At 48.7% G+C, this 26,548-nt stretch overlaps 1 long non-coding RNA gene across 1 annotated transcript; it reads left to right on the top strand.

Moving 5' to 3' along the window:
• Window positions 1-5,663: 5,663 nt before the first annotated feature.
• LOC133356739 (uncharacterized) lies at window positions 5,664-25,952 on the top strand. The gene is made up of 5 exons (XR_009756889.1): window positions 5,664-5,801; window positions 16,604-16,689; window positions 17,038-17,132; window positions 25,141-25,283; window positions 25,861-25,952. It is a non-coding gene; the product is annotated as an uncharacterized LOC133356739 (long non-coding RNA).
• Window positions 25,953-26,548: the final 596 nt, after the last annotated feature.

The following is a 26,548-nucleotide window of genomic DNA, read 5'->3' as shown; positions in this document are numbered from 1 at the left end:
GCTGGCCTTGCCTTGCAGCTTCTTGGCCACCTCCAACTCCGTCCTCTGGCGGGCCGCTGTCGAGGAGCTGCGCAGCGGGAAGGCCACGAAATCAACGGTGACTCTGTGTGGGTGACTCTGTGGGGTCTCTGTGGGGTCTCTGTGGGTGTCTCTGTGGGGTCTCTATGGGTGTCTCTGTGGGTGTCTCTGTGGGGGTCTCTGTGGGGTCTCTGTGGGTGTCTATGTGGGTTACTCTGCTGGTCATTGTGGGTCTCTGGGTCTGGGTGTTTCTGTGGGCCTCTGTGGGTCTCTAAGGGTCTGGGTGCCTCCGTGGGTCTCTAAGGGTCTGGGTGTCTCTGTGGGTCTCTATGGGTCTTTGTGGGTCTGTATGGGCCTGTTAGTTTATAGTTAGCAATAGTTGTATGGCAGTTATTATTTTGTTAGTTAACTTTCGTTCATAGCAGTAGCCTTACGGCAGGTTATTATTTCGTGAGTTCATTCATAGTTAGTAAGTTTTATGTCAGTTAGTCTATTACTTTATAATTAGCAGCAGTTTTATGGCAGTAAGATATTGTTAGTTTATAGTTAGCAGCAGTATTATGTCAGTTAATATTTTGTTAGTTCATATTTAGCAGCAGGTTTATGTCAGTATTTTGATAGTTTATTGTTAGCAGAAGTCTTACGGCAGTTAGTATTTTGTCAGCGAGTCCATAGTTAGTGGCAGTTTCACGGCGGTGCCTCCAATCGTTTGATGATTATTTTCCGAGAGAGCGGGCCACCGCGGAAGGCCCTCCGACTCACGACAAGGGCAGCGACAGCATCTTGACGGCCACGAGCAGTTTTGGTTTTGTGGTCGAGGCACTGCAGCACCAGGCCCTGGCCTCCCTCGCCGATCATCTTCTGCACCTCATAGCGGTAGTGGAGCTGTTCCTTGCGGACCTAGGAGGCGGAGGCCGGTAGTCAGAGTCGTCGCAATCAGAGCGTCGAACGTTCGGTAGTTGCAGCAGTAGTCCGGGCTTCCACGACTGCCATTATCAGCTACGGAGGTTTCTTTTTGCTTGGGTGTTAGATCGTGGGAATGTATAAATGTTTCGTTAAACTGCCGAATGCTTGACTTAAAGCTTTCGTGACTGCAGGAATTCATATTCTTGGATCTTTTGGTAAAGTCACGTAGATAGGTTCAAAGATAATAAAAAAAGGACAACTACGACGTTTCGATCGCAACGCAAGCGGTCGTCTTTCTGTTATTTTTTATTATTTTCTTTGAACCTATCTACGTGACTTTACCGAAAGACCCAAGAATACCGAATGCCGTTAAAACTTGGGGGGGGGGGGGTTGTTCGCCTTTTTGCGTTTATTCATCTAACACTGGGTAGTGAGACGCTGGTGGTGAGACACTGGTGGTGAGACACTGGTGGTGAGACACAGGATTTGGGACACTGGTAGTGAGACACTGGTGGTGAGACACTGGTGGTGAGACGCTGGTGGTGAGACACTGGTAGTGACATACTGGTAGTGAGACACTGGGTAGTGAGACACTGGTTGTGAGACACTGGTGGTGAGACACTGGTTGTGAGACACATGTTTTGGGACACAGGTTTTGGGACACTGGGTAGTGAGACACTGGTGGTGAGACACAAGTTGTGAGACACTGGTAGTTAGACACTGGTAGTGAGACACTGGGTAGTGAGACACTGGTGGTGAAACACTGGTGGTGAGACACTGGGTAGTGAGACACTGGTATTGAGACTAGGCCCTAAAGAAGGCTGCTCTCTCTGGTGTAGACCAATCAGTTTCAAAGGCAATGCCACACATTATCAGAGCATGTTTTTGTCTGCATGTTAACCACAAGTATGTGTTTTATGTCCAGAAAGGCTACAGCCTATTGCTACGCTGTTAAAGGCCCCACCACTGAGCTGCTATGGAGCGACCTGGCCATCACAAATCATTGCTCAACGAAGTGGGGCCTCATCATTATCACCGTGTGGAAATTTACAGCAGAAGCAGCTAATTGCTCTTAATGTGTGTTGACGTTGTTTCTAAATGTGGAAGGAGAAAAAACGGAGGACCCGGAGAAAAATCCACACAACCACGGGGAGAGAGAGACGCAAACTCCAAATATACAGCAGGCGTCAGGGTCGGTATCGAACCCATGACCTCCTGTATACCAGGGGAGGGAGTTAACATCTCCTGGCCACCACGGCCGACGTCGTGAGTGGTTTAGCCAAAGTTTCCTACATACGGTGCGAAATAACTTGAACACTTTCACAGAGACCCACAGACACCCAGACCAATAAAGACCCAAACAGATCCTTAGACACCCACAGAGACCCCTAGAAACCTGTAACACAAAACCCTAACTGACTGTCTGTGTCTGATGGTGGTGGCAGGTTTAACGATTACACATTTATACTCATGCCTTCTAACCCAACAAAAAGCTCTGTGGGTGTCTAATGGTGTCTCGTTGGGTGCCTTTGTGGGTTTCAATGGGAGTGGGTCTCTATAGGTGTCTCTGTGGGTCTCTGTGGGTGTCTCTTTGGGTCTCCATGGGTGTCACTGTGAGTCTCACAGGGATGTAGTTGTTGTTATCGTCGTCGTAGCTGTCGTTGTTGTTGCCGCCCCGGGATTTGCCGACCTTGTCCACAGTGAAGAACCATACTTGTTTCATTTCCTCCAGCTCCAGCTTTTGGCGATGACTTAGCTGAGGCCCAAAGAGATCCAGGATCGCTGCACACGTGACAACAACAACGACATCTTAGACTTTTAACTATTTCTGTTTTGTTTACATGCCAAGGAAGACCCCCGCTAGAGCTATATCGTCATTGTCGTAATTATCATCACATGGAGACTCATCACTCCACTCAGACCCACAGAAACCCATACTGGTATCGAACCATAGAGACCCACAGAGATCCATAGACCCACAGAGATCCATGCTCATATCGAACCATAACGACCCATACAGACCCATACTAAAACTAAACTATATATTTTTATTTTGGCAGGTATGGCCCCACCAAAGTGGCTGTGATCTTCATCACGTGGAAATATATAACGGCAGCCAAATACTGTATACCTATGTAACATGGCTGCCATGACATCCCTCGTGCAACATGGCCACCATGACAACCCACATGCAATATGGCTTCCATGGCATCCCCCATGCAACATGGCCATCAGGACATCCCTCATTCAACATGGCCGTAATAAAGTCCCCCATGTAACATGGCTGCAGTGACATCCCCCATGCAACATGGCCACAATCAAGTCCCCCTTGCAACATGGCCACAGTGACATCCCTCATGCAATATGGGTGCCGTGACATCTCTCATGCAACATAGTCACCATGACAACCCCCATGCAACATGGCCACCATTACAACCCCCATGCAACATGGCCGCTGTGATATCCCCAATGCAGCATGACCATCATGACATCCCTCATTAAACATGGCCGCCCTAAAGACCCCCATGCATCATGGCCACCGTTAAATTCCGCATGTAACATGGCCATAGTGACGTCTCCCATGCAGCATGGCCGTAGTGATGTACCCCATGCAACATAGCTGCCGTGACATCCCCCATGCAAAATGGCCACAATGAAGTCTCCCATGGAACAGGACTGCCATAAAGTCCCCTAAGCAACATGGCCACCGTAAAATCCCCCATGAAAAATGGTGGTAGTGACTTCCCCCCATTCACCGTGGCCATTTTTGCTCAATGCTGTTCCTCACCTCGAGGTGATTTACTGCGGATAGGGCAGGTGCCGGCTGCGGACAACGCACTCCACGTGTTGCCAGAGACTGCCTCCCTCCTTCTTGCTCCAGCTTGGCTCGTCTACATGCACATACACACATAAAAACAATATTGGAGTAGGTTCCTCTACACGCAAACTTCAAATAAACAGTAGACATCACGGTCGGGGTCGAACCCACGACCTCCTGGAAACCAAGTGAGGTTGTTTATATCTTGCCATTGTGGTGCCACAGAGTAGTGTACAGGCATCACAAACACTCACTACATCTCGCGGAGAATCGTTCCGCGGTTCGCAAGTGCGAGTTGTAAGTCGATGTTAAACAAATATATATTTCATGGAAGCTCGTTCGTAGTGTGGGTGGTGTTTGTAAGTGTGGGTGGTGTTCGTAAGTGAGGGTGTTGTTCGTAAGTGAAGGTGTTGTTCGAAAGTATGGGTGGTGTTCATAAGTGCTATTGGTGTTCGTAAGTGCTGGTAGTGTTAGTAAGTGCTGGTGGTGTTCGTAAGTGAGGATGGTGTTCGTAAGTGTGGGTCGTGTTCGTAAGTATGGGTGGTGTTGATGAGTGCTGGTGGTGTTCGTAAGTCGAGCGTAGGGGCCCATGCGTACCTCCATGGTGTTGATACTCAGAGTGGCTTCTCTCACGCAGCAGTCCCCAAGGTCTCTGTGTGGAAAGCTGTGGGTGGGTGGGGGGTGTAGATGGTGTAGAGAGTCACAACACGGACTCACATCCTCACCACTTTCCCACATCCCCCAACCAGGAACTCACCATTCTAACGACAAACCCCCATCCTCACCACAAACTCACAACACGGACACACATCCTCACCACGAACTCACAACACGGACTCACATCCTCACCACAAACTCACATGGACTCACATCCGCACCACGGACCCAACCTCACCAATAACCCACAACACGGACCTACACACTCACCACGAACCCACACCACGGACCCACACACTCACCACGAACCCACATCACGGACCCACACACTCACCACGAACCCACAACATGGACCCACACACTCACCACGAACCCACAACACGGACCCACACACTCACCACGGACCCACGCACTCACCATGAACCCCCAACATGGACCCACACACTCAACCACGGACCCACACACTCACCACGAACCCACACACTCACCACGAACCCACATCACGGACCCACACACTCAACCACGGACCCACACACTCACCACGAACCCACACACTCACCATGAACCCCCAACATGGATCCACACACTCAACCACGGATCCACACACTCACCACAGACCCACACACTCACCACTAACCCACATCACGGACCCACACACTCTCCACGAACCCCCAACATGGACCCACACACTCACCACGGACCCACACACTCACCACGAACCCACACACTCACCACGGACCTACACACTCACCACGAACCCACATCACTGACCCACACACTCACCACGAACCCACAATCCTCACCACGGACCCACAGACTCACCACGAACCCACAACACGGACCCACACACTCACCACGAACCCACAACATGGACCCACACAATCACCACGGACCCACATCCTCACCACGGACCCACACACTCATCACGAACCCACAACATAGACCCACACACCACGAACCCACAACACGGACCCACACACTCACCATGAACCCACAAAACTCACCTCGTCAAAAGTTTCGCTCGGATGGCTTCAGCAGAAGTTGTTCGAAAGGCGACGATGATGAAGCTGAAGCAGCTGAAGTTTAAGAAGCTGCCGTCTCCTTCACGCCCGTCTCGAACTCTGAGGAAGCTCGTGGTGATTGCGACGTCACCGGTGATGTCACAGCTCGAGGGACGTGACCACGCCCCCTTTAGCCACGCCCTCCGAGTGACGTGCCAGTGCGCGACCACGCCCCCGGAAGCTGCCCCCCGCCCCTCCTCTTGGGGCGACCTCCACCCCCAGCTTCTACTTCCGCTTCCGGTCGGGGCGAATGGCGGCGATGGCGGGAAAAATCTGAACCCTGTCTGTGCCTCCTCGTGGTCGACTCAGCCTGAAGATGCCGACACGGGGCTCTGTGTGAGGTGAGTCTGTGAGTCTCTGTGTGTGTCTGTGTGAGGTGAGTCTGTGGGTCTCTGTGTGTGTCTGTGTGAGGTGAGTCTGTGGGTCTCTGCGTGTGTCTGTGTGAGGTGAGTCTGTGTCTCTGTGTGGTGAGTTTGTGGGTCTCTGTGTGAGGTGAGTCTGTGTGTCTCTGTGTGGTGAGTCTGCGGGTCTCTGTGTGGTGAGTCTGCGGGTCTCTGTGTCGTGAGTCTGTGGGTCTCTGTGTGGTGAGTCTGTGGGTCTCTGTGTGGTGAGTCTGTGGGTCTCTGTGTGGTGAGTCTGTGGGTCTCTGTGTGGTGAATCTGAGTCTCTGTGTGGTGAGTCTGCGGGTCTCTGTGTGGTGAGTCTGTGGGTCTCTGTGTGGTGAGTCTCTGTGTGGTGAGTCTGTGGGTCTCTGTGTGGTGAGTCTCTGTGTGGTGAGTCTGTGGGTCTCTGTGTGGTGAGTCTGCGGGTCTCTGTGTGGTGAGTCTGTGGGTCTCTCTGTGTGGTGAGTCTGCGGGTCTCTGTGTGGTGAGTCTGTGGGTCTCTGTGTGGTGAATCTGAGTCTCTGTGTGGTGAGTCTGTGGGTCTCTCTGTGTGGTGAGTCTATGGGTCTCTGTGTGGTGAATCTGTGGGTCTCTGTGTGGTGAGTCTGTGGGTCTCTGTGTGGTGAGTCTGTGGGTCTGTGTGTGATGAGTCTGTGGGTCTGTGTGTGATGAGTCTGTGGGTCTCTGTGTGGTGAGTCTGTGGGTCTCTCTGTGTGGTGAGTCTGTGGGTCTCTCTGTGTGGTGAGTCTGTGGGTCTCTGTGTGGTGAGTCTGCGGGTCTCTGTGTGGTGAGTCTGTGGGTCTCTGTGTTTTGAGTCTGTGGGTCTCTGTGTGGTGAGTCTGTGGGTCTCTGTGTGATGAGTCTGTGGGTCTCTGCGTGATGAGTCTGTGGGTCTCTGTGTGGTGAGTCTGTGGGTCTCTCTGTGTGGTGAGTCTGTGGGTCTCTGTGTGGTGAGTCTGCGGGTCTCTGTGTGGTGAGTCTGCGGGTCTCTGTGTGGTGAGTTTGTGGGTCTCTGTGTGGTGAGTCTGTGGGTCTCTGTGTGGTGAATCTGAGTCTCTATGTGGTGAGTCTGCGGGTCTCTGTGTGGTGAGTCTGTGGGTCTCTGTGTGGTGAGTCTGTGGGTCTCTGTGTGGTGAATCTGAGTCTCTGTGGGTGTCTTTACATTTCCACACGATGATAATGTTATCAGCCACTTGGTTGAGCTATCATTTGTAATAGCCAGCGCTACATAGCTCCTTACCTGGTAACATTTAAAATCTTTAGTATTTGGGTCTCTATGTATCTCTGCGGGTCTCTGTGTGTGTCTCTGCTTGTCTGTGGATCTCTATGTATATCTATGGATCTGTGTGTCTCTATGGGTCTTTGTGTATTTCTATGGGTCTTTGTCTTTACGATTCTCTTTGTATTTATATGGTTTTCTATGTATCTTTATGAGTCTGTATGTATTACTATGGGTCTCTGTCTCTATGGGTCCTTATGTATGTCTGTGGGTCTCTCCGTATCTGTATGGGTCTCTATGTATCACTATTGGTCTCTGTGTGTCTCTATGGGTTTCTGGGTGTCTCTGTGTTATCCTTGATCTGTGTGTCTCTATCGGTCTCTATGTATATCTATGGGTCTCTATGTATCACTATGTATCTATATGTATCTCTATGGGTTTCTATATATCTCTATCGGTCTCTATGTATATCTATGGGTCTCTACGTATCACTTTGGGTCTCTGTGTGTCCCTATGGGTCTCTATGTATCACTATGGGTCTCTGTTTATCTCTATGGGTCTCTGTGTATCTCTGTATCTCTGTGTGTTTCTATCGGTCTCTATGTATCTCTTTCGGTTTCTATGTGTGACTATTGGTTTGTATGTGTCTCTATGGGTCTCTGTGTGTCTTTATGGGTCTCTATGTATCACAATGGGTCTCTGTGTGTCTCTATGGATTAGCGTGGTTTCTTAAGCGAACTGGGGAATGTGGTGGGCGCGTAAAATGGGAGATGGTGGGAGCTCTATTTGATTGTCCGGCGAGTGCGATTGTAATGCGTAGTGCGGATCGGTAGGGAGGCTTATGTCACGTAGGGAATGTGGAGGGTGGGTAAAGTGGGAGCCTATGGGAGTGGCCGGCAAGTGCGATTGTAATGCGTAGTGCGGATAAGCGTTGTTTCTTAAGCGACCTGGGGAATGTGGGGACGGGTAACGTCGGAGACTATGGGAGTAGCCGGTGAAGGTGATTGCAATTTGTAGTGCGGATAGGTTAGGTAAGCTCTGTCCATGACGGCCCGTGCAGAACTCATTAATTGTAACTCAGACACGTGCCCCACCCCACTTGTGACGTCACCACGGCACTTATGCCAGGCTAGGTGCATGCACTCTGAGGCCACGTGAAGTGTCGACGGGTCGCTGCTGGCAGGAGGTCACGGGACAGACCCAGCAGGTGCCATGGGTTGACTGCTGTGCCAGGCTAGGTGCAGGAGGAGGCCACGGGACAGACCCAGCAGGTGCCATGGGTTGACTGCTGTGCCAGGCTAGGTGCATCTGACGACAAACATCTGGGCAGTTCACCATCATTGGTTCAAGCAGAGCTTGTCTCTTGCTTCTGCTGATGAGACACGGAGTTGGGCAGACTCCAAATACACAGCAGCAGCAGGCATCGTCAGGGTCGGGATTGAACCCACGATCTCCTGTATACCAGGAGAGGTAGCCAACATCTCCTAGCCATCGTGATGATGATGAGAGAGAGAGATGCAGACTCCAAATATACAGCAGCAGCAGGCATCGACAGGGTTGGGATCGAACCCACGACCTCCTATGTACCAGGCGAGGTAGTTAATATCTCATCAGGGTCAGGATCGAATCCACAACCTCTTGTGTACCAGGCGAGGTAGTCAACATCTGGACCAAAGTCACCTGAGACCCAGGCAGCAGCAACTCACCACAACAAACACAATTGCAAAGTTCTGTTGAGTCAGCTTATTTATTAACAACAACAATCGATAAACAAACAATGGCCTAGATATATATGTACACATTATTACATTATACTATTTTTTTATCTCTATCCTAACTCTTCACAAATGCACGTGGCTAAGCAGGCTCTAGTCCATTGGGTGGTGAGTGTGGGTGGTGTGGGTGGTGTGGTGATTGTGGGTGGTGAGTGTGGTGTGGTGTGTGTGGGTGGTGAGTGAGTGGTGTATGTGGGTGGTGAGTGTGGGTGGTGAGTGTGGGTGGTGTGGGTGGTATGGGTGGTGTCGGTTGTGTAGGTGGGGAGTGTAGGTGAGCGACGATGACGACGATGGCGATGGGAGCTTCCCCTCCGGCTCCGCTCTGTGGAGAGAGAAGCAGCAGCACCACAGCAGCGCATCGTCATCATCATCAACATCGTCATCATCATCGCCATTGTCATCACCATCATCATCGTCGTCATCATCTGACCCACAGAGACCCATAGATCCACAGAGACCCATAGACCCATGTAGACCAGAAGCCACTTGGCCATCTCAGCTGATAGCCGAATAAAGTGGGCTGATAACATCATCTTCATCACGTGGACATTCATAGCGGCAGTCAATTGCTCGAAGTGCGTGACGCCGATTCTCAACATGTAGGGGAAAATATGGAGGACCCTGAAAAGAATCTACGCGGTGACCACCACGGGGACAGAAACGCAGACTGCAAATATACAGCAGAAGGCATCGTCAGGGTCAGGATCGAGCCCACGACCTGCGTAACAGGCGAGGTAGTTAACACTCACTACATCTCGCTTTGTTCGTAAGTGCTGGTGGTGTTCGTAAGTGTGGGTGGTGTTCGTAAGTGTGGGTGGTGTTCGTAAGTGTGGGTGGTGTTGGTGAGTGCTGGTGGTGTTCATAAGTCGAGCGTAGGGGCCCATGCGTACCTCCATGGTGTTGATACTCAGAGTGGCTTCTCTCACGCAGCAGTCCCCAAGGTCTCTGTGTGGAAAGCTGTGGGTAGGTGGGGGGGGGTGGAGATGGTGTAGAGAGTCACAACACTAACTCACATCCTCACCACTTTCCCACATCCCCCAACCAGGAACCCACCATTCTAACCACGAACCCCCATCCTCACCACAAACTCACAACACGGACTCACATCCTCACCACAAACTCACATGGACTCAACATCCGCACCACGGACCCAACCTCACCAATAACCCACAACACGGACCTACACACTCACCACGAACCCACAACACGGACCCACACACCACGAACCCACAACACGGACCCATACACTCACCACACACCCACATCCTCACCATGAACCCACAACACGGACCCACACACTCACCACGAACCCACAACACGGACCCATACACTCACCACACACCCACATCCTCACCACAAACTCACATGGCCTCACATCCTCACCACGGACCCAATCTCACCAATAACCCACAACACGGACCCACACACTCATCACAAACCCACAACATGAACACACACACTCACCACGAACTCACAACACGGACCCATACACTCACCACACACCCACAGCCTCACCACGAACCCACAACACGGACCCACACACTCACCACGAACCCACAACACGGACCCATACACTCACCACACACCCACATCCTCACCACAAACTCACATGGCCTGACATCCTCACCACGGACCCAATCTCACCAATAACCCACAACACGGACCCACACACTCATCACAAACCCACAACATGAACACACACACTCACCACGAACACACAACATGGACCCACACACTCACCACGGACCCACATCACAGACCCACACACTCACCACGAACCCACAACACGGACCCACACACTCACCACGTACCCACAACATGGACCCACACACTCACCACGAACCCAGAACATGGACCCACACACTCACCACGAACCCACATCCTCACCACGGACCCACACACTGACCACGAACTCACAACATGGACCCACACACCACGAACCCACAACATGGACCCACACACTCACCACGAACCCAGAACATGGACCCACACACTCACCACGAACCCACATCCTCACCACGGATCCACACACTCACCACGCAGCCACAACATGGACTCACATCCTACACACTCACCACGAACCCACAAAACTCACCTCGTCAAAAGTTTCGCTCGGATGGCTTCAGCAGAAGTTGTTCGAAAGGCGACGATGATGAAGCTGAAGCAGCTGAAGTTTAAGAAGCTGCCGTCTCCTTCACGCCCGCCTTGAACTCTGAGGAAGCACGTGGTGATTGCGACGTCACCGGTGATGTCACAGGACGAGGGACTTGACCACGCCCCCTTCAGCCACGCCCTCCGAGTGACGTGCCAATGCGCGACCACGTCCCCGGAAGCCGCCCCCCGCCCCTCCTCTTTGGGCGACCTCCACCCCCAGCTTCTACTTCCACTTCCGGTCGGGGCGAATGGCGGCGATGGCGGGAAAAATTGAACCCTGTCTGGGCCTCCTCGTGGTCGACTCAACTTGAAGATGCCGACACAGGGCTCTGTGTGAGGTGAGTCTGTGTGTCTCTCTGTGGTGAGTCTGTGGGTCTCTCTGTGGTGAGTCTGTGGGTCTCTGTGTGGTGAGTCTGTGGGTCACTGTGTGGTGAGTCTGGGTCTCCGTGTAGTGAATCTGTGGGTCTCTGTGTGGCGAGTCTGTGGGTTTCTGTGTGGTGAGTGTGTGGGTCTCTGTGTGGTGAGTCTGTGGGTCTCTGTGTGGTGAGTTTGTGGGTCTCTGTGTGGTGAGTCTGTGGGTCTGTGTGGTGAGTCTGGGTCTCTGTGTGGCGAGTCTGTGGGTCTCTGTGTGGTCATCGTGTGGACATTCTGATTCCCACCATAGGAATGTGGAATTTCCACCATCGGCTAGGGACCACTAACGGAGATGAGCAGAGTTCAGTGAGCCTTTGAAAGTGGAGAAACGGTTACTTTGAAGTCTAAGTTTGGCATAGCTGCCGTCTTTACTGTCGCCTGCTTAACTCTTTTTTCTGAGATGAAGAGTGGGGAAATCAGCTCGTGGTTTTTAAAACAATTGTGCCTGTACCATTATTCCATTCATATCATACGTGCCTTTCTCTACTCGTGCATATGGGTCATTAGAATAACACCACGGGTGAATACTTTTGACACGAATGAATTTACTACGAAACATAAATGAGGAATGATATTAAGCAGACCGAATTTATCATCATTCTTACAGTTTCTATTATTTACTCAAGTGAAAACAATTCAACATACAAAATGGTAAGCATAAACAACTATCAAAGCAATGCATCTATCTCATATACAGTATGTGCGTCAATAGATGTGAGCTTATTGAAATGCCATGTATTTTTTCCGGAAGAATTTGGAAACATTTAATCTGTAACACTGATATAACAAGTCACGCAAAACATAAAATAGATATACTGTTGATATCCATCACACACTGTTGCTGTAACAACAGTCATAGTTTTATTACAACTCACGGCCACTGGAAAATTAACCAATCTGAATTGCCATGCATGCACTTTTTTTAACTACAATTCGTAGACAGTCGTTCCTTCCTTTGTCTCTACAACAAACATCTCTTTAGTACCGGCGCTCATAGTGGAAAATCGTATACAAATTCATACATTTGTTAACATTATTCACCCTTGGAGTGTGCACGACCATCATGCACAGTTTTAACAACACGGTTGCCAAAGACCAGCGACACGCATTGTTGTTATCAGAGATCTAGGAGCCAGCTGCTTTGATGTTTATGAGTTTAACATTTTACGTTGTGGCAATGAGAACCACTGTCACATTTGATGGCCCTTCCAACGTGGTTCCCGTACAAAACGTGTGCTCGGCGTTTACATCATTCTCCACACAGCGGTGTGCATGACGAGAAAATTAATTTGTCTAGACGCGAGTCAACAATCACAGCAGTATTTTGTCGTACATAGGGCTCGTCCTAAACAGGAGGGACGTGTGAACGATGGTATCGATAATCGAATATGTATAAACTTTGACCTAGGTAACAAAATGCGACTGAAAATGTTCATGAACAATCAGTATGTTCTAAACTGTCTTCTCATTCCGATATTTTTTTTATTGAGTTACAAGTTTGGAAGAAAAAAAAAGCTTTAACGTGAAGAAAAATCTGATTGCCGTGTTGGGTAGTTTTTGCGAAGTCTTGAGGTCTGGTTGGGGGGGGGGGTGCATACCAAAATAATTGTCCAATTCACTGCTGATTGAAGGCTTCCCCACAACATGTTTGTCATGGTTGTTGTTTGACTAGGCCCTCACTACACTGGTCATTGCAGGTTGATGAAGGGGAGCCAAGGCTGGCTCAAGTGTCGCCGCATCGCGAATGTTAAACCTCGGGCCGGGTATCAAACGTCTTCCGTCACATGGGCTATGAAGAGCAACTCTTCGAGGTTCAGTTGTATGTGAATGCACTGCGCTACCATTCCACTTTATTGTAAATCGGAAAATTTCCAGAGACAAACACTGGTATCGCTGTAATACTCCACTCGGAGTGTGCGATTGTTGCAAAATATACGACTGTTGTGTTTTGGAATAATGAATCGGTGGTTGTCCTGTGGAAAGTCTCTATGGAATTACCACTAATGGAGATGGGTGACGCCCCAGTGCTCGCATGAACATGGGGACATTTTCTTAGCTTGATTGTCGTATAATAGCCGTGAAATAATTACTAAACTTTTTTGTTATTTACCAGGGAAGGCCCACTAAGCTATATAACTCTTTTTTAGAAGCGATCTGGCCACGAATGATAGCAAAAACGAAGTGACTTATCGCTTGGAAATTTTTCGCAGCCAAATACTCCGAACGCATGTTTATATTCTAAATGTGGAGGGAAAAACCGGGGGATCCAGAGAAAAATCCACGCGACCACGGGAAGAATATGCAAACTCCAAATATGCTGATGTCAGGGTCGAGATCGAATCCACGACTTCGTGTATACCAGTCGAGGTAGTTAACATTTCGCTACCGTGGTAACTGTAATACAAGGTAATGGTACAGCCCCTGCAATTATTTGTGCCACTGCTGGTGAAAGGGCCTCTGCTAGAAATAGCTCTAGTGTGCTGTTCTAGAGGGTATTTTTGGTGAGCTCTGCCAAGCTTGCAAGACGCCTTGGAATAGGTTGTAGTAACCCACACTTTATCCTGCCGCTCGTAGAAAACAACCCCCACAAAACATCCTTTACATCATTCTGAAATTTAGTAGAGCACAATTATTACCGCACCGGTATTATTATTGCGTAATTAGTGCTCGTGAAGCCTTCTTCGCCGGCTGCCACGCCGCCCTGTTGCACAAGCGGCACTTAGTCTCGCGTGGCTGGGCCATGCTCCTGGCAAAGTGTTCGGTTTTTGGGTACCGCGTGTGCGCGCTCAAGAATTTGCCGGGCGATGACAACCCCTGCCCCCCCCACTCAACACTTAGGACGATCTCGTGCACAGACATGGGTAAACAGACAACGAAAACCATGGGGCCCATTTGGAAAATCATTTGTTTATTGCTACTATGACCAGTTTAGGTCACCATTGAAAAAGACATGCTTAGCTAAATGGCCGTTACCCAAAATAACTGCCTGACTGACTATATAGTTGGTGCACATTTGCATCTGGATTAAGGTCAGACTAAACCTAACCCAAGAGCATGATCTGGAATTCTAACGGGAATAATTGCACCACTCTGACCAAGCAGAAACAGTTGGCACTGACAGTTTGATGATCATACCTTGTCAGACTGCACTCATAGAGGTTGTTTACTGCTCCTGACATCTTTATGGCAATCTATGTTGATGGGGTGCTATTTTAGGCCCTCCTGAAAATCCACAATTATGCCACAGTCTGTCTACCTGTTGTAGGTGGGGGGGCGGGAGTGCATATCAGACTCGCCGTGGTACCAAGGTATATGCGGATACGTCCGTTATGTGAACGTCTGTTGAACACGACGTTTACCAGCACCGTACGCACGGATTGGTTACGAGACACAAGATTAAAGCGCAGACTCCTTTAAACGTTGAAAGCGTGCTTTACGTACGTTTAACTTCTTTCCCACCATACGTAGCTAAACGTGTTAATCGGAGGAGGTGCGGGGGCAGGACAACAAACTAAACGCAGAAGGCAGTTCTGAAAGAATGAGTCGTTCTAAAGAAATGCACCTGGGAAGTGAGCGAATGTACACGAGATGAAGAAACACCGCTTGAAAAGGTCGGATTTTGAACATCGATAGAAATAAGTAATATTTTAAAATACTTTTTTTTTAAACACGCTTTAATGAAATGTACTGTACTAGTAAGGGCAGAACTCTACGATCTTGATTTTTTATTAGAGTGTGCTGATTTTTAAAGGTGCATTAAAAATGTTATATTCTGCTACTGATACTCCTGCTGTTGTGGAGTGACTTATGCAGCCAACTACAGCTGCAAAGTTTGGTCGTACATGTTACGTGTATCGTTTATTGTTAAATTTAAATCACAGTTCCTATGATCACTGTTACATTGTTTTTATAGCCTTATTTTGGTGATTTTGAAAACGTTTTGTTTAGCCATGTTTGTTTGTTGTAGTACAGAGTTAGCCTAATAACTTTAATCTACATTGTCTTATGGTTGTTATTGTTTGACTTGCATCCCACTTGGATTTTTGCACATGGCGTTGGAATCCGGTGTTTATTCTGGAAGACTTTGCTGTTTTATCCAGGATTTTTCTGTTGTGATGTTTCTTGCTTTTTTTTTTGCGGTTGCACCCGAGTCAAGAGCGGCATGGCTCACAGGGTTATAAAACAACACATTCCTGCGGAGGGAGCTGGTAGGAACGTTGGGTTTCTCGGTCAATGGCCAGGGTCAACGGCGGCGTGGTGTATTCTGCAAATATGGCCGACTGTGAGGGCGGGCACAAGCTGACATGAGTAGGTTAAACGTTGAGTTTTATCAGGGCACCACGGGGTGACCAGCCCCTCCCCACCCAGCCCCACCCCTCCCCCTCCCCACCCAACCCCTCCCCACCCTCCCCACCCAGGCTCTCCCTGCACAACGGACGGACATAATAATCCCCTGTGGGCTGGTGTAACCAGAAGGTTCCTACCAGTATTAATGAAACTGAAACATGGACTGTTAGATAAGTATCTTGGCAAGCCCTGATATGTTGCTGTTACTGTCATTGTTTAGACCCCAAGTGAGTCTGCATTTAAAACATGCATAACGAACCTTTTTAAAGCTCTTAGAATATCAATAACATGTCTACAATGATTGTGTTCTGATTGCTGGCACAATTGTGCCCTACATTACATGTATTGAATGTTATTCAACATTGGGGAGGAGTCTGCCTTCATGTTCAGACACTTGCTGCTGCCATAGTTGTCTCCAATCTGAAGGCACAGCCACATGGATGGTATTTCTGACATCAAATAACCTGTGAAGTCATGCTCGGATTATAACAAATAATTTTAAGTCATTAGGGTCATATGACCCTAATGACGTACAAGGCATAGGGGGGGGGGGGGGGGCCTTTATCAAGCATTCTATTACAAATGGTCTGTACATTAACATGCATGTCTGAATTAGAGGTTAAATATTAAGTCTGGCGATGATGTTTAATGCAGGTGGAATAAACATTTTCACGTGGATAAATGAGTGATCGGACGAATGCATGATTGGGCAAACAAGCGAGTGAATGGCTTGTAAAGCAACAGGCATGGAATTTATTGAATTGGTACAGTGAGTGGTCAAATATGTAATAATTGAGAGGATGAGTAAGTCAAAAGGTTGCAAAATCTGAGCGTTGTTCCAACCTCCCCAGGCCATCCACCTTCAAACAGAATCTACTCCTTCCCAACAACATGGACAGCCAAATCAAGTGGGCTGAGATCTTAGAGGACTATGAGGGTAAGTCCCAGATACCTGCATCACATTGCTTATATGCCGAGAAGGAGGCTCCTTGATCAATTACTTTTAGTAGACATGGCTTGGTGGTGATGGGAAGACGTAATGAGCGAGTGTGGCTGAGAGGATGGGTTCAGATCTGAGTTTCAGCCATTTTTGTTTAAACTGGGGTCTCAAGCTAAACATGACTTGTAAAGTTGTACTGCCATGTGATGACTATTTCTCAATAGCAGGTCCTGTTGTGTGGTAAGAGGCAATTACAGCGATCTTAAAATTATTTCTGTGAAACTCCACGTCCTTCGTTCTCTAATTCATTACTCGTCGTTTGAATTCATTTTCTGTTCTTTGTAGGCCGGGAGTCGTCGTGTCAATCGACCACGTGGGGGGACATGGATAAGGTGGACCCTTTCCCAGGCCAAAGTTGCTACAAGCATCACTCCCCAAAGGTGTGGGGTCTGTGGGAGTCAAACACACAACATTCTCTCCAAAACTAGCACACCATCACACCAAAATATCACTACACCATCTCTTCACATTACCTTTCTCATGACACCACACCACCACGGCCAATTAAATGCACCATCATAGAGCCTCATCGTGTGTCTATACCATCACAAGACACCATCTCTCGAGAACATTCCACTACTTGACCTCTCCAAACAACAACACCATCTCCCGACATCATCACCCGATCTCTCCACCATCCCACTCATGCAAGCACTTGAAGTGGTAATTTATTACCAATGAAGACAGAATTATATAAATCAGTCACATTAATTGTCTGTTAGTTGATTTTGAAGTTGCCATTCCAGTTGCCCACTAATGGCACTACAGTGAAATGTGTCGTTATTATGGGCTACCAGATCTTTATAATGGAGCATTCTGTGGAAACTATTGCAGTGATGATTGTTGACAACAATTGCTATGAAATCTTCGCAGTCGATCACAGCCTTAAGTGCATGTATGGGGTTTGTGAGGATATATTTATATTTACACGATCTAACCCGAAAATATATTTATTATGGGTTTAGAGGATTAGCCTTTTAGGGGTATAGGTGTGTTAAGGGTTAGGCGTCTTGAGGGTTAGTTCTTTCGAGGGTTGTGGTTTAGATTGTTTGGGATTTAGGTTAGGGATTTAGGGTTTTAGAAGGTTAGGGTTTAGAGGTTCAGAGTGTTAGGGGTTCAGAGTGTTTACAGGCTTTGGTTTTTAATGGCTTAGAAGGTTTGGGTTCCAATGGTTAGGGGTTTAGAGGGTAATGGGTTTTTGGTGGGTTAGGGTGTAATGGTTGAGGGTTAGGGGCCTAGGAATTTAGAAGGTTGGAGGTTTAGACGGTTAGGGTTTTAAGGGTAAAGGGGTTTAGAGGGTTTAGGATTTAGAGGTTTAGGGTTTAGCAGGTTATGGGTTTAGAGGGTTAGGGGTTTAGATAGTTATGTGTTTGGATGTTTTAAGGGTTTATGGATTTTAATTGTTAGAGGTTTAGTGGTTTAGGTCTCTGTGTGAGTCTAACTGGTTTGTGTGATTCTATGGTAAGATTAATAGAGTTCATACTCTTTGGTTCTTTCGGTCAAGTCACGTAGGTAGAAATAAAATTAAACAAATCACGACGTATCGATCGCAACACAAGCGATCTTCATCAGGTGGGACAACCACAGCAAGAAAATACTGAAGTCGGCGGGAGAGCTGCCGTGGCAAGAGGTTATATAGTTAAGAGAGGGGGGAGGAGGCAAGGGGAAAGAGGGGGGGTGTGGGGTAGGGAGAGGGGGGGGCACATGAGCGCTAGGGGAAAAGGACTTGAGGCTGAGAGGGGGGGGGGGGAAGTGGGCGGGGCTAGAAGTGGGAAGGTGGTGGAAGAACAGATAGAGGACTTGAGGCTGGGGGGGGCGGGGGGTACGTGGGCATGGCTAGCAGTAAACCAGCAGGTAATCATGGATACAACAACAAGTTAAGGCATTACCTGGTTCATAACATCCTTCCAATGATTGTTCAATTTGTATCCATCTTCTCGGTTGAAGTTTTGTCTATGTTTATATATCTGGACGGCTTCATGAATAAACATTTGATAGTAGCCCGAAGGTTTGCAGAGTACTTTGGTCTCGGAAAATAACAATATCATGCGAGCCCACAGCGTTATAACAATGGTCAGCTACGGCAAAGGTATTGGTTCTGCCATGTTTTAGATCTGCCTTGTGTTTGCCAACACGGTCCGAGACGTGTCGTTTCGTTTCCCCAATGTAACTGCTACCGCAGGTACAACTCAGTTTGTAGACTCCAGGGTATTGCATGTCAGGAATGACCTCCTTCACAGATGGGATTAGATCACAGATTTTGTATACTGTATTGAATCGGACCTGGATCTTGTGTTTAAGATTTTGGAAATATTTTTGGTACACCTCCTATGTATGGTAAAGTGATGGTTTTGATTGGATTCTCAGGAGATTGTTTCTCCATGGTTGGAGAAACAGCTTTGCAAATAATCGGTACAAGTACCCATTCATCTTGAGGGCTTGGTGTACGTGTTCCAGTTCACTGGCTAGGTGGTGTTGGTCGGAGATGCAGTGGGTCCTATGGTGTAGTGTTTTGATTAGGCAATTCTTATGTGCTGGATGGTGGTGGGAATCAGGTTTTAGATAGGAATCTGTGTGGGTGGCTTTCCTGTAGACAATGTCCCAAGGATCCATCAGGTCTCCTCTCAAACAGAACATCTAAGAATTATAGTTTGCCATCTTTCTCCACTTCCATGGTGAATCTGATGGATGGGTGTCTGGAATTGATGTGGTCCAGGAAATGGTTCAATGCTGGGAGGCCATGTGGCCAAATGACGAAAGTGTCATCCACATACCTCTTCCACAGGGAAGGACGCAGGGTGGACGTCTGGATGGCGTCTGATTCAAACTTTTCCATAAACACATTGGCTATCACTGGTGACAAGGGGGAGCCCATAGGGGTACCCTAATTTTGTTTGTAGAAAGTACCATTCCAGGTGAAGTAAGTGTTGGTAAGGCAGTGCCTAACCAAAGTTGATACATCAGGATTCAGTCCATGATGGACTAAGTCTTCAATTATTACTAAGGTGTCAGGTACAGGAACCTTGGTGAACAGAGAGACTATATCAAAGCTGACAAGCATATATCATCTGGAGACAGTGAGATGCCCTTGATTAGAGAGATCAAGTCAGCTGAGTTACGTACTGCTGAGGTAGCCTTGCCCGTTAATGGCAGCAAACCATTCAAGCGGCTCTCCCTAAAACCTTCTGCTACTAGACCACCCTGTTTCTATGGTCTTCCAAAAATCCATAAGGTACTCCACTTTGGCCCGATTTCTGTCTGAGACCTTGCTTCCATTCACGGGTAAGGCTTCCTCAGCAGTACATAACTCAGCTGACTTGATCTCTCTAATCAAGGGCATCTCACTGCCTCCAGATAATTTGCTTTTCAGCTTTGATATAGGCTCTCTGTTTACCAAGATTCCTGTACCTGACACCTTAGCAATAATTCAAGACTTGGTCCAACATGGACTGAATCCTTATGTACCAACTTTGGTTAGGCACTGCCATACCAACACTTACTTCACCTGGAATGGTACTTTCTACAAACAAAATGAAGGTACCTCTATGGGTGTCCCCCCTTATCGCCAGTGATAGCGAATGTTTTCATGGAGAAATTTGAAACAGATGCCATCTAGACATCCACCCTACGTCCTTCCTTGTGGAAGATATATGTAGATGACACTTTCGTCATTTGGCCACATGGCCTGCCAGCATTGAATTAATTTCTCAACCACATCAATTCCATATACCCATCCATCAAATTCACCATGGAGGTGGAGAAGGATGGTAAGCTACCATTCCTGGATGTTCTGTTTGAGAAGAGGCCTGACGGCTCGTTGGGACACTATCCACAGGACAGCCGCCCACACAGATTCCTATCTAAAACGTGATTCCCACCACCATCTGGCACGTAAGGATTCCCTCATAAAACACTACACCATAGGGCCCACTGCATATCCGACCAACATTACCTAGCCAGTGACCTGGAACAGAATTACACCAAGCCCTCAAGATGAATAGGTACTTGGTCCGCATTATTCACAAAGCTGTTTCCCCAACCATGGAGAATCAATTTCCTGAGAATCCAATCAAAACCATCACTTTACCATACATAGCGGGTATACCAAAAACATTTACAAAATCTTAAACAAACACAAGATCCAGGTCCGATTCAATACAGTACTCAAAATCCGTGATCTAATCTAATCTGTGAATGAGGTCATTCCTGACATGCAATACCCTGGAGTCTACAAACTGAGTTGTACCTGCTGTAGCCGTTACTGGGAAAATGAAACGACATGTCTCGGAACGTGTTCGCGAACACAAGGCAGATCTGAAACATGGCAGAACCAATACCTCTGTCGTAGCTGACCATTGTTATAACGCTGTGAGCCCGCATGATATTGTTTTTCCGAGACCAAGGTACTCTGCAAACCTTCGGGCTACTATCAAAGGTTTGTTCATGAAGCCGTCCAGATATAAAAACAGACAAAACTTAAACCGAGAAGATGGATACGAATTGAAAAATCATTGGAATGCTGTTATCAACCAGGTAATGCCTTAACTTGTTGTTTTTTCCATAATTACCTGCCGGTTTACTGCTAGCCCAGCCCACGCCCCCCCCCACCCCTCAGCCTCATCTCTTCTTCCCCAAGAGCTCACGCCCCCCCCCCCTACCCCCCCTCTTCCCGTGCCTCCTCCCCCCTCTCTTACCTACATAACCTCTTGCCACGGCAGCTCTCCCGCCGACTTCAGCATTTTCTTGCTGTGGTTGTCCCACCTGATAAAGATCGCTTGTGTTGCAATCGAAGTGTCGTGATTTGTTTTATTTTATACCTACGTGACGTTACCAAAAGAACCAAAGAATATGGATTCCTGCAGTCACGAAAGCTTCAAATCAAGATTAAATGAGTTCAGTTTAATTTGTATATTTTTGAACAGTTTGTTTTGGCTTTTCTGTCGTGTTTTTGTATTTTTGTTCTGACCTGCCCGATTGGACGGCTGTGAAAACATCTTTGTAGCTCATCGGATTCATCCATTGTAAATAAATATTCAGATTGAAATTATATTGACCTCTGTGCGAGTATATGGATTTCTGAGTTTGTGGGTCTCTGTGAGTGTATGGGTCCCTGTGTCAGTATATGGGGTCTGTATGAGTTTATTCGTGTCTGAAGGAATGTATGGGTCTCTGTTGGAGTGTATGGATTTCTGGGTCTGAGTGGGAATTTATGGTTCTTTGAGCATGGTTGTTTGTGCGAGTCTTAAGTGCACAAATAGACCTTAAAAAGGGCATTGAGGGGTGCGGAATCCAAGTTGAATATTAAGCTCCCCGCAGTGCAAGCCAGCTCTCTAGTCGTATCATCATACAGCCCCTGTAATTCTTTATAATAATAAAATAGACTTACTCCAGGAAAGCCACGCTGAGTCATAGTAAGGTCCTGAATTTTGTTTTTATTGTAAGATGTTTTCAATCAATGAATGACGAGTGCTGACACAAGTGGGGGGAAACCGGAGCACCTGGAGAAAACCCACGTGTGTGCGAAGGGGCAGCATTTTAAACCGTACAGGTGACGATGGCGATGATCCCACTTGCTATACTGCTGGCCAGGAGAAGGCACCTCAACTTCTACGGGAAGGGGGTTTCACAACATTTAATGTGTCATCCACCAACCCATGCTGCCTTCTAGAGTGCTGGATCACAGGCTTGCGACACCACCGCCTGGCGAATAATTGTAGTTATTATTTAAAGCTATATAGCGCGCACAAGAACGACTCAAGCGGTGCGAGGAACCACAGACATGCAGGAAGGAAGTCACGCGGTGAGCTCATCCACTGCTCCGGATCCCACCTGAAAATGCCAGGCACAGATCTCCACATCATTAAAGCCACCTTGTGAATGGTGCCACGGGTGCATTTATCCCAGATATAAACAATTGTAAGTATTTAACATTTTTTTTTTTACTTTTACCAGGCAAGGCTCACTGAGCTATACAGCTCTCTTTCAGAAGCGGCCACACAATTACCGCTCAACAAATTGGCTTATTACGCGGACATTTATAGTAGCCAAATACTCTAAACACGTGTTTATAAATGTGGAAGGAAAACCCAGAGAACCCGGAGAAAAATGCACGGGACTATGGGGAGATGACATGCAAACTCCAAATACATAGGTGTCAGGGTAAGGATTGAATCCACGACCTCCTGGATACCCTGCGAAATAGTTAACATATCTCGCCACCGTAGCGCCCGATTGTGATCACATGACATAGCAAAATGCCGCGATGCATAGCAATAATTCAATTGGGCAATTAATGAGCCTTTATACACGTGCGGGGAAACAGGAGTACCCGGAGAAAACCCACTCATGCAAGGGGGCAACCCTTTATCCCATGCAGACAGAGATGGCGCTTATCCCACTCGCTGTACTGCCTTCTCCTGGCCAGCCAGGATATGCCACCTCAACACCCACTACACTATGAACTTTGTGAACCGAGTTTCAATTTCTGGCCACGGCTAACATCAGTGGCTATCTCCCTCTTCCTCTCCCGTCCCTCCTATTATCTCCCTCTTCTTCCCTCCTCCCTCCCACTATCTACCTCTCCAATCCGTCCCACTATGTCCCTCTTCCTCCCCCGTCCCTCCCCCGTCCCTCCCACCACCTCCCACTTCCTCCCCGGTCACTCCCACGATCTCCCTCTTCCTCCCTCGTCACCCCCACTATCTCCCTCTTCCTCCACCTTCCCTACCACTTTTTCCTTCTTCGCCCTCCGTTCCTCCCCCTATCTCACTCTTCCTCCCCCTTGGCTCCCACTAACTCCCTCTTCCTCCCCCATCACTCCCACTTTCTCCCTCTTCCTCCCCTGCTCATCCGAATATCTCCCTCTTCATCTTCGTCCCGACTACAATCTCCCTCTTCCTCCATCGACACCCCCACTCTCTCCCTCTTCCTCCCCCGTCCCTCCCACTATGTTCTTCTTCCTCTCCCATCCCTCCCACTATCTATCTCTTCCTCTCCTGTCCCTCCCACGATCTCCCTCATCCTCTCCCGTCCCTTCCGCACCTTCCTTATTTAACACCATCAAATTCACAGACTCGCCATCGCTTCTCCCAAGTCAAATAGCAGAGCTTAGACACAACCATGACCATGTGACACTGACGGCATCGACCGAGACAGTCAACAACTATCCGGCCGCAGCAATTATCTAATGAAGACGGCAGCGACTAAGTTGGCAAATACGACAGTGACGACGAGACGAGTCCACTTCCCAGAACCTGCAGCCACGAGCTCTCGCTCTCCGCTGCTTTTATCCTACTCGGCGCGGCCCGGCTCCGCCCTGGCCGCGCCCGCCTTCTCGAACCCACGAGCGGGTTCCAGGATCTTCCAGACAGGGTCTATGTGACCCTTGCCCCAGTTCCTCCGCCCTGCTGACACACCCGCGTAAAGCTCACCGGCGTGTGTACTCCCCGTCCACCGCAGTTGCGCTGCTGGACAACAACTATGACACTACAGTTTTACTGCCATTCTGTTCCGTGCCCCCGAAGCCATCAGCACAGACTCACAGCATCAACACAGACTTACATGATCAACAGACTCACTGCATCAATACGGGCTCACACCATCCACACGGACTCACAGCACCAATACTAACATAATAACAAACAAACAAAACATTACGATTGAGATCCAAAGGAGTGCAAGGCTGCAGTAAAGGTGAAGAACCACTGGCTGATGCTGCCCCGATGTCACTTATTCTTCTCTGCTGCCCCCCCCCCCTTCCATAGACTGGAACTCTCTAACCCCGACTCCCGCAGCCATCTGTGCTATCGGCTTCCTGCCCTTGTTCAAGTGCCATGCTCACGACCTTCCCTTTTGTCGTCATGCCTATGAGCGACTGCCCGCCGCTTTCAAAACGAATGTGCGCACTTCTTCTGTACTGCGTCTCTCTGAGATGTGGGTCCCATTCAAATGATTAATAAATAGTAAACAGTGGCTGTACTATGGATTTACTCATCGCTCCATAGTAATGTGGAATATTCGCCACGGCTCAAATCTGTAAGGAGGAGATAAGTGCCTGCCGTAGTTTCGTCGTTAATCCCACCACCACCCGACACAGCCAATTAGTGAGGTTTGTCACGTAAACAGAACATGCCAATTAATTACTAGTACAGCACACCGGTGTGTTGGAGTAGCCAAGCCACACCATTTATAAACTGAGTAGGACGTTTCGCAAGTAATTACAACCAGCTTCATCAGGCGACAGCCAGATTTGTGGAGAAGTCCACCTGCTTCGTTGTTCTATCGGTCCCGTCCGAGCACCGATGTGGAGGCCTAGAGGTGACGCTGACCTCAACACCCTCCCCTTGTCTCCCCCCCCCCTCTCTTCCCATCCCCCGCCCCACCCTCCAGTCGGCTCCTTCTGCGCGTGCACCAGCGCCAGCAACAGCACCTACTGGTGCATGCGCACCATGAACGAGACGCACAACACGCTGTTCTTCGAGTTCGTCATCGGCGTTGTTGAGTATTACGACCTCAACGTTGACCGCTACCAGGTGAGCGTGGCTTCCCCCCCACCCACACACACACAGAGGGAGCGCTCCATCTCACAGCGTGCAGCGCCACTCGTGCAGGGTCTCCACTCGAGAGAGCCCTCACGAGGCTATCTTCGCCTACTCTTCCTTGTGGCGAACATGCAAACATGAAACACCCTCCGATAATATGATGCATTGTATTTGAAACTGATTGGTCCGCACCAGAGACAAGCTTTCTTTTTTGAGCCTCGTCTCAACAGTTTTAGACCAGAGGACGCCAAAAGGCGAACAGCACAAAAACAATGCCACTATCAGGGCATTTATCGCTCGCGGTAGAGCTTGTTTTATATTCGCATGTTCACCACAAGTACGTGTGGTTAATGCAGACAGTATTTCTGGAAAGATGATTCTGTTTGGTGTTTTAACATCTTAACACAACTGTTTTATTGCCAGAAAGGGTAAAACCTATTGTTATATTTTGATACCGGCAAGAGAGGCCCCATATTTTAGTAAACTCAGTTGAAGTAGTCCATGGAGCACACCGACCACATCGTCTCCCCGTCTGCTCCCCCCCCTGGAACCGCCCCTCGCCCTACAGCTGACAAACACGGCACGCCGCTGCCGCAGCGCGACTTGAAGAGCTTCCAGGCGGAGCTCAAGGACCTGCGGGGCTGCCAAGGGCACAAGCAGTGCCACCCCGGGGCACCCAGGGATCTCCTGCCCTTGGACAGGAGCCGCCCGCAGCCCAGAGGTCAGCACACGGACAGCGGCTCCCTCGCCAATAAAGGATGAAGAGATATGCCCTGAAGAAAGGCCACTATCTGAATATGAGGTGGCAATGGTAAAGGTGCAGCCCTGCGGAAACCGTTCTTGTGCTCAGTTGCTGTCCCACCCCCCACACCTCCGATTAGTGTGGTTGGCTACATACGGTTACGAAATAAGTTAAACATGCACACATATATACCACACCTACCGTGCAGGTCATGTTCGTACGTGGACCTTTCGTATGTTGAACTTCTTTCGCACCGTGCGTAGCCTTACCGTGCCAATCCGGGTCGTGGTTGGCTACATACGGTGTGAAAGGAAGTTCAACATCCGTACATACATAGACTCGCTCATGCTACTGCTGGCAGGGAAGGGCCTCCACTACAGGGAGCTCTACAGGGCCCCGACTTTATCTCCGACACTGGACAGGCGTCCTGGAGAATGTGAGAGTAGCCACATTGTACCGCAGGACAAGAGAACCTGAGAGTCAACTCACTGCAATGTACCCATTTTAACTGCTG

This window comes from Lethenteron reissneri, chromosome 55 (assembly GCF_015708825.2).
Source record: "Lethenteron reissneri isolate LAM-NWPU_2019-01 chromosome 55, ASM1570882v1, whole genome shotgun sequence".
Classification (NCBI taxonomy): Eukaryota; Metazoa; Chordata; class Hyperoartia; order Petromyzontiformes; family Petromyzontidae; genus Lethenteron; species Lethenteron reissneri.
This window is presented reverse-complemented; position numbering and strand designations above follow the sequence as displayed.